Source organism: Pezoporus flaviventris, unplaced genomic scaffold (assembly GCF_033815535.1).
Source record: "Pezoporus flaviventris isolate CSIRO_AGI_PZ_B2104156 unplaced genomic scaffold, CSIRO_AGI_Pfla_v1 ptg000079l, whole genome shotgun sequence".
NCBI classification, from domain to species: Eukaryota; Metazoa; Chordata; class Aves; order Psittaciformes; family Psittacidae; genus Pezoporus; species Pezoporus flaviventris.
Window position 1 is genome coordinate 4370794 of NW_026892627.1, and position 10083 is coordinate 4380876.

Consider the following 10083-nt stretch of genomic DNA (forward strand, 5'->3'; position numbering starts at 1 on the left):
GATGGCTTTTAATAGCCTTCTCTTTGTTTGCATGCATGTATATGAGCACACAAGGTTTTTCGATCCTTCTGTTTACTTAAGAAGATGTCTCATGGCTAAAACATGACTCCCAGACCAAGCAACACTCAGCAACCAATCAAGTGTTGGATTGGGAGTAGGACCCTTATGCACTCTTCCCACTTCTGTTGTAGACTTCCCAAGTGGCTTCAAGAAAGTTTCTTTCCATATCTGCTTGTATTAATTTCTCTCTGCTCTTGTCTAGCTTGAGCACTTAGACTGGAATCCCACTGGGGTACAGACTTTTCTTAGTGGCTGTCCATATAGCATCTAGCACAGTGTGGGCTTTTTTTCAATGTGCAACACTAAAATACAAAAAAAAAACAACCCATAATAATAGAGGTTTACAGCTCAATCCACGTGTGAAACATACCATTCAACAATGGGTCGATATTGTGCATCTGTGTGCGATGTAGCATGGGCATCAGAATTGTAAGCTGTTGTGCGAATAGCAAGCTCCTATTAGAGATGGTATGGTAACAAACACAGTCATCCAGTAGCAATGTACATTTTCCATGCTATTGGCCAAATGTGTAGTGGGCTCTAAGCATGCAGATAGACACCTAAAGGGATTTTCAGGCATTCTAGTATAGATTGAGTACTTAATTCCCATTGACTTCTGGTGGAGTTGAATGCATATCAGAGTGAATTGACTTGCAGTAAATATCCTTGTAGGTGCTCATCTATTTTTCAGTGTATAAGTGCTCTTTTGAAACACATCTGACAGGTCTTCTGAAAATATCCTTTGAACTGGATGGGTGGGCTCTCCTGGACCTCAGCAGGCTTTGGCTAGATACACCTGTATCCCAATGAACAAAACCAGCCGTGATAACACAGTGCCCAGCTGCTGAGTGCAACCACTGGGGATGAGTCCCCCATTCACTCAGAAATCTCCATTGTTTCATCACTGCAAAAACGTTAATTACAGTCACCAGTTGGTTTCTTTTGTTTTGATGATTTAAATCTGATCTACTTAGAACTCAGAAGAAAAAGATCAAGCTTTTGAACCCAGTATCACATACCTTGGGAAAAGAACAAGTGGGAGGAACAGCACTGCTCCTTTTCTTGAAGCTGTTTTAGATTTCTTTTCTGGTGGTATAGATGAACATACAAAGAGGAAAAACCTCTGTTATTTTTCACTTGCTCTTTTTAATTTAGGTGAGTGGGCTTCTTTTTTTTCTCCTCAGATTTTTTTTTGTAGGGAGCGTTTCCATTTTGCGCAGATAAATACGTGCAAGTGGTATCATTTCTATATTCAGCAACATCACCAACTCAGTTTAGGTCACTGAACCAAAACATGATGTTTTTTCCAATAGATAGCAAATTCATGTCTCTAGCCCAAAAGGGAATTTCACAGGAACTGAAGATATTTGCAAAACTGGGTTAAATGAGGCAATAATTTTTGTTGAAGGAAAACAGGTTGCTCAAAATGCTGTTACTGGTGACTAAGAACTGTATTTCCCATATTTTAAAATTGTCATTTTTATTTTGACCAAATTCTTCATAAAATAAAGTAAAATCCAAACCCCAAAACAACTCCTATGTCAAATCACAGGAAGCTCTTTGCATGGTGCTTCCTTCTGTTTTTCCTAATTTCTCTAGCATTTGTGGGTCAGCAGAAGAGGCTGAGAGTACTTCTGCAAATGTCTACAGACTCTAGTCCTACCATGAACACCTTGCAAAGATGGGCTTGTAAAAATGGGATATTCATATCTTAGACTCATGGAATGGTTTGGGTTGGAAGGGACCTTAAAGACCGTATGTTTCCAACCCCCTGCCACAGGCAGGGACATATTCCACTAGACCAGGTTACTCAAAGCCACCTCCAGGCTGGTCTTGAACACTTCAAGGATGAAGCAGCTTCTCTGGGCAACCTGTTCCAGGGCCACACCACCCTCACAGGAAAGAACTTTTTCCTAATATCTAATCTAAATCTCCCCTCTGTCAGTTTAAAGCCATTCCCCCTTGTCCTACCGCTACCTGCCCTTGTTGAGAGCTCCTCTCCAGATTTCTTGTCGGCCCCTTTAGGCACTGGAAGCTGCTCTGAGGTCTCCCCAGAGACTTCTCTACTCCAGGTTGCACAAGCCCAGCTCTCTCAGCCTGCCTTCATAGCAGAGGTGCTCCAGCCACCTGATCATCTTTGTGGCCTCCTCTGGACTCCCTCCAACAACTCCATGTCCTTTGTATGTTGTGAGCCCCAGAGCTGGAAGCAGGACTGCAGGGGGGGGTCTCAGCAGAGCAGAGTAGAGGGAGAGAATCCCCTCCCTCAGCCTGCTGGCCACGTTTCTTTTGATGCAGCCCAGCATGTTGTTGGCTTTCTGGGCTACGGCAATTCAGAGGTTAGAACAACAAGGACCAACCTACTGGGTAAGACAACCTAGTGAACAACCTGCCTAGAGGAGGGGAGAGATGGTTGATCTGAGGAAAGGCTTGTTAAGAAAAAAACAAGGGCTGGATGCAGAAACTATATAGATCACCTGCTACCCTCAGTAGGTACATGCTGCAATGACTAAATGTTTTGAAGGCATAGGACTCTGCAGGGAAAACCATCAATCCTGGGGTTCGAGTAGGAAAGTGAGACATGCTGTGCACAAGTCATTGCCTGAATAAGCAGCACATGACAACGACACAAATATCCAATGTTGTAATCAGTAAGGTTGCTTGAAGGTTTTATTTCAGCTTTGCTGCTTTGCATTTTCTCATTTCGAGCTACTCCCTTTGCATGTTCTACACGCTCACTGATAAAGTTCTGTGACTAGCAATATGTCTTCCCATTTGTGCTGTTCTTCAGGTTAACCTTCACCCTGTTAACAATATCTGGCAGGCTCCCTTCTTTCCCCCACTTGGTGTGCACAGGCTTTAAAATCATTTTTGCTTTGGTCAGCACTGACAAGTATTGGGAAGTTGCTTGCAAAGCAATAAAAAGTTGCATAAAAATGTTTTCTCAAAGTTGCCAACATCATAATTCTTCTAGGAAGCATGTAGTTCCCTCTCCTGCTGAACTCATAAAGGCAGATATCCAGATCCAATCTACCACCCCCTCCAACTCTCTGTGCTCCTAAGGATTGAAAGGAAAGCCTCAGGCTTGTGCAGATCTAAAACTCATCATGTGACTCCACCAATAAATCATCCCTTCCCACACTTTCTGAAATGATATTAGCTTCTAGCCACAAGACATTTATGATTCATATGGGACGGGCTTCTTGTGAAATGATTGCAAGCACTCCCATCTGCAGCATAAAACCAAAAAACTGTGCAGTCAAAGACAATTAAAAAACAAATACATCAGACCTCCAGGCCCCTGTTTCAGCAAGGAAGACTTACATGCTTTTCCCTGTCAATTACTCATCAGCATAAATTTGAATGGTGTTATTTATTAGTTGTTCCTATCTGAATCAACAATCCAAACAATCAAACTATCTCAGCACAGTTGTTTCACTCTCTACACATAATTTGTTGCCATGAGAGTGTCTGTATACCCCTCGAGTATGCTATATATATCCCGTCTGGGCCCATACTGAAATGACAATCTTTGGTTTGCCAGGGCCAGAGTAACATCTATATCCAGAATCACATGAACAACTCACCTTATCATGCTGAATGTCTGTAGCTGCTGTCATACAGAGGGTATTCACTACATGGGATTCAAAACGGGCTTTCAAAAGGGTTGCCATTTCCCAAGTATCTTTTTGCTGTATGACAACGCAGCAAGCTTCCTGGCTCACCTGTGTCCCAACCTACAGAGACATCTCAAGTCCACAGCAGGAGCAGCATACCAAGCACCCTGGTTCCTTCCTGTCTCTGGGGGCAGATCAAGCTCACAGCTCTCCACTGGGATTCACCTCCCCGAGAAAGACACCTAGGCTTAGGTGTCAGTATGTAGGTATGTCCAAGCAGCTGGTGCCTTTATCCTCGTGGGAAGTAGTAGAAGTCTCATCCATGGAGCAAGCACAGCCCAGAGGGTTGTTTATCCTGTGCACATGTAGGTGCTTGCTTTTGGGTGACCCGAATAGCTCCCACAGGCTGTATTAACAATATTCCCAGAGGCTATGAGAGGGGTTGGAGGCTGGTACAGACTCCTGTGGGTTAAAAAGAGGTATCTCCTGAGCTAAACCTCAGAACTTGGTTGACTGACTTGTCTAAACATACCTGCCAAGTATCACCTGAAATGGCCTGGGATGCCTGAGACACCTACATGGGGTGGCAGGGTAAGAAACCAAATGAGGCAGGGTCCTGAAGGTGCTAGACACCAGTAGGTGAATCACTTGTGTGGGGATCTTCTGTATCACAAGTACCACATCACATTGCTGTTTAAATGAGAACGTATTATTAAAAAGCTACCAAGCTAAGCTTGTAACTTACTTCTATCTACCTTCTCATTCACCACAATGTCTTTCTGAGAGATTTAATATACTGGTTAGAGCACTGACTAATTTACCCACTAAAGTTGACCAGCTTCATTTGTGTTGGATCTGAATTGTTCTGTTGCAGAAACCATTTTAGGATTAGTGACTTTTTTATCTGTCAGATATTTTAGTTTTTAAAAGGAAAGTTGTAATGAACTTTATGTGCTTACCTTTGATAGTTCCACCTGAGGATTCTGTCACTAAACTATCCTGCTCTACAACAAAATGTCAATATGAAAAATTCCTTCCACTGGAAGAAGCTGCATTCAGTATTACAGATCAATTACCTCTCAAATGTTGGAGGAAAACCCGCTCCTACTCAGGCTATTTAGTGCCTTTGACAACAATACATTAATAGTTTCATTGTTCTAAGAACAACTGCCCTTTCCAGACTTACACAGAGCAAGACATCACGCTGCTTTGACGAGGTAAACAAGGGCATGCTTGCATCTTTTCTTTGTGATACTGAAAGAGCACCAGCAAAGCAAAAGCCAGAAGCTGAAGTCCGAAATGTATGTACTGAAGTGAAAAATGTCATCACCATGGTCAGATTGCAGATTACTTTTGTGTTTGTCAATAAATTCTACACAGACTCTCCTCCTGCAGCTCATATGCATGAATATTATTGTTAGCTCTCTACTACTTTCTCCTACCAAAATCAGTGCCTATAAGGATGCAGGGGAGGGACTCTTCATTAGGGACTGTAGTGACAGGACAAGGGGAAATATGTTCAGACTTAAACAGGGGAAGTTCAGGTCAGATATAAGGAAGAAGCTCTTTACTGTGAGGGTGATGAGGCACTAGAATGGGTTTCCCAAGGAAGCTGTGAATGCTCCATCCCTGGCAGTGTTCAAGGCCAGGTTGGACAGAGACTTGGGTGACATGGTCTAGTGTGAGGTGTCCCTGCCCATAACAGGAGGGTTGGAACTAGATGATCTTAAGGTCCTTTCCAACCCTAACTATTCTATGATTCTATGATTATCATTTTATATCAAGCCAAAGAAAACTGATTTGCATTTACTTAACCTCTCCTGTACCTCCTTCTCTTCATTTGAAGTTGAAACGCTCTGACTATTGTGCATTAGTCACCCAGTTTTCTTCTCTTTGCCGTTTCCTAAATTAAGACTTTTATTTATTTTATTCTTTTATCTCAGCATTGGACAGCACTAGTTAAAAAGAGAGAAAGCCCATGTTGTAATGTCCCTTTCTGCTGTGATGACTGAATCAGCACAGTGCAGTCAGCAGAGACCAGCACACTTGCAGACCAAGATAGATGAAGGTTTGGTGCTGGAACAAGACAAGCTGGCTTGAACTTCATTTCAGAGACTGGCAGTGTAAGGAGAGGAGGCAGCAGCAAAAAACAATGACTGTGAGGTAACAAAGGGATGGACAAAGAGGAGCTTGCTGTTACATATTCTGTAGTACAAGCAGGAGTCACAAGCTGAGATATCAGTCCTCAACCCTCAGCACTCCTACAGGCAACATAAAATAGCACTGTCTGGGGTTCACTGTCATCAAATTATTTCTCAGGAATGAAAAATAATATGTATATTTCTTTGGAAAGAGCCAAAGAAAGTGGTGACCACTTGAGTGTGGGGATTTTTTGCTGTTTGCTTTCAGTGCCCTCTGCTTTTACAGTATGATTAAGCTGTATGATTTTTTTAAGAAAAAGTAAGTATGATTCTTTTTAAGAAAGAGAATGAAAGTTATGAAATAGTTATAATTCATACACAAGGCCAAGGAAAATGTTCTAAAGTTACAGAGCAGTTTTCCATTGTAAAACCACAGCTGGAGACCTGATGCAAAAACTGCATTAAAAGCAACTCTGAGCCTTTATCTAACTCAGGTTTTGGGCTGTATGCATCAATCTCTGGATCAGACATATGCCTGGTAGGCAAGTTAGAAGACAGTATCCCTTGTGAAAATGGAGACAAGAGAAGGCAGTGGTCCCCCTGTGGGTTCAAGCAATATGCAGCTCGGACATGGCTCCATCTGCCCAGCCCAGGAAACCAGCAGCGTTTGCACAAAGCCTCCTTTGGGGCTTCCATTCTGGGGCTACCTCTGCACCTAACTATGTTTTTGGATACAGCTAGAATCTCCCTTGTGCTCAGGTAATATATTTCAATGCTTAGCCCTGTTAGTGAAAAAGTACAATGGCTTATGTCTCGTCTAAGTTACAGTTTCTTCCTAAATAGACTGGGGGATTCACCTGAATGTAGATGCTGGTTTGTACGGTCTGTGGAGCCCAGGCTCCAAAAGTAAGTAACTAACAGGCTCTGCTTGTGCAGAAAGCTTAAAAATCAGGTCTCAGATGAGGACAGCAAACTGCCATTTGTCCATCCCTTCATTATTTTGCATTCTGTTTAGCCACTACTGCCTCTCCTTACACTGCCAGCCTCTGAGATGCTCTTGTCCCATTACAGCACAGAATCCAGATGTTTCTAGACAGTGGCCATGACAATCTCCATCTGACTTCAGTGAATTTCTCTGCTTCTTTCATGTACGAGAAGGTGCACAAAGCCTTCATTCACATTATGCCTAACATGGGATTTAGCTGCAGTCCCCTCTTATGAATGTATTAGCTAAACACAGCGGGCTCACGGTGTTCAAGCACAAATTCACTGTGAGTAAAGAAAATTAAGTCAGTCATATTAATACTCAGCAGAAAATTGGAAGGGAGTTATTTGAGGTTTGATATGATGCACAGACAGTGCCATTATAGAGTCAGACACAGGAAAGTGAAAAAAAAAAACTCTTTTTCACACATCCATATTTAACCTGTAGCTCTCTGGAGAAATCAGTTTGTTTAACCATCTCCAGCCATACTATCTTGCTGGAAACCACTTGTCTAATATAATAATAACATAGTCAGGAGCCATCAGTGAGTGCCCAGCTATGAGATGGAAAAGATACAGGATCCTCACAGCTCAGTACTACAGCTTTTCCAGATGTTTTTCCCTTCTCCCTGATCAAGAATATATTATTATGTATCTATATATAACTGATCCATCACAAGGTTTTGCAGGTAGTGACAAGTGGCAGGAAGTGCACTTTTCCACCACTTTAATTGTTTTTGTCTATTTGTCTATTCATTGCTCCAGCAGCTGAGAGCTAAAACATGTTTTTGCTTTGGTGAAGTGGACCAGAGCAAGGGATACAGAGACTCAATGCCTCAGCTGTCCATAATCTGAAAACATAAATCTCACCATAACATAGAAAGATTTGAATGTCCAAAAGTCAGGACAAAAAAAAAAATTAAAAAAATGAAAATATGTATGAGATTATGAGATTGGACCTAGTAAAGGACATGGATTTTTGGTGTGGCACATGACTACCAGAGTCCAAGGACACAATGATGTTTACTTTGATTTCATTATACCTTTTCAATTTCATTCTTGACCATGACTATAATAACTAGTAATGAAACAGGCATTAATCAGACTAATGTCTTTCATGTGTGTGTTCCTGGCAGAGGGGGTGTGTGTATGCATGCAGGTAACAGTGGGTTATTTTTAAGTAAACTGTAAGCACTTCCGTATGTCCTGGGTTCAGCAGTAGCAGTCATTTTTCCCCTCCTTGGTACCTGGTGCAGTGCTGTGTTTTGACTTTTGGCCTGGGAACAGAGCTGATAACAATGATGTTTTGGTTTGGCCAAGGACTTTGTGAGCCTCATGGTCTGCCAGGGAGGAGGGGAAGCCAGGAGGAAGCAGAGACAGGACACCTGACCCAAACTGACCAAAGAGGTATTCCATACCACAACACGTCATGCCCAGGAGGTAACTGAGAGTTACCCGGAAAGGATGGGAGTCTGCAGGGTTGGAGGAGGTATCGGTCGGTGCTTGGTCAGGCTGGGGAGGTGAGTTATCGGTTGGCTGGTGGGAGGTATTGTATTCTCTTCCTTTGTTATTTCCTTTATCATTATTATTATTGGTGGTAGCAGTAGTGATTTGTGTTAAACCTTAGTTACTAAACTGTTCTTATCTCAGCCTGTGGGAGTTGCATTCTTTTGATTCTCCTCTCCGTCCCTCCAGGAGTAGGGGGGAGGAAAAGAAAGGGGGGAAGTGAGTGAACGAGTTGCCTGACTGGGTTTAAACCACGACACCATATCTTTGAGATTGAAAGCAGCCTGGGCAGAAGGTGGTGAGGCTTGTGAAGGCAATTAGTTCTTGCAGAAAGTTCATCCCAGAGCTTCAAACTAGCTGCCCCCAGTGTTTACTTTTCCAGAAAACTTTACTCTTATTATGGAAAGTTCTCCTTTGCCAAAAGTTAACTGTAGCGCGAGGTCTGAGAGATCAGAAATGTGGATGCTTCAGGGCCCAGGCAAAGACTACTAACCTTCCAAGACAGCTTTTTTCAGGCCTTTACCTGGTCAGGCCCCACTTTGTTGTTGAACTAGACCAAATCCTTACAATCAAAACTTGACGCATTGTTTCCACTTACCGCAAATAGTGGCATTGGTACTAATAACAATGATCTTGCTTTTATGCTGGTTTTGGAGTTTGAACTGACTTAGCTTCAGTTCCCAGGCTGCAGATCTGCCTTTGCTTGTGTCTACTTTGCTGGAGAGTCCTGTACTATCAGAGGTTTTTTGTTTTGAAAATTTTTCTCTAGGTCATGAACAGCTCTTCCTTTATCCTCTTCCTCTGACTAAGCAGATTGAACATCCAGCTGGCATTCCTCTGAGCAGCTGTGGTTGTGTGTTTTACAATGACAGCGTTCCTTGAATTTATTATGTTGGGTTACTCTTCATTCCCTGTAATGGTCACGTAGACCTCTTGCATGGACATTCATAGTGTAGGCACCTGGGGTTTTTCTGCTGCTGGTCAAGGGCAGTCCAGGCATTTTATGTTGCTAAACACACCCATCACATATGCTGTTCCAAATCCATCTGTCTGATGGTATAGAGCATCTCAAGTGTTGAAGCAACTGCAGCAAGAACTGAAAGTTAGTTTTAATTAATGTGACGCACCTGCTGCATTATTTGACCAAAATCTCACACATTCCTTTAGTCTTTCCTTACCTCTTTCTAAATCTATTTCAGATGCAGCTGGTAGGTCTTTACACTGACATAGTTTTCTGTGGCTTCCTCTGTTTATTTTACAATGGAAGATGCATGCCAGGTAACAATATACCTGCAGTTTTTCTGGAGATTTCATCTCTGACCTGAATAGCTGATAGAAACTTCATTTAGGTCCAAAGGGTCTTTGTCCCTGTGGAGTCCAACCCAGATTTCTCCACAAATCTCAGAGTAAAATTGTCTGGAGGCCAGTAAGAATAAGAAAATAATTGTTTAAGACACTATCAGCAGATCTACAGGTGGGTCATAATATTTAGAGACAAAGTAGATGCTGTTCTAACTCCTTTCAGATCTAAGAAATATCCTGATCCAGACCCTGAATAGGCATGTCTCCCGTTTGCCCACATCCTCTGTCCTACCTTTGGAGAAAAGGATGCTGGTGTGAAAAAGAGAAGGAAAATAATTGATAAACATTTGAAACATGCAGAGAATCTGAAGGGGGTATCTGGACTGTGTTTATGGAAAGCTTTTTTTTTTTTCTTTTAACAGCTCTTTTTTGCTGCCTTTTGCACTTAGTACATGAAAAACTTATAACCGAGCTGT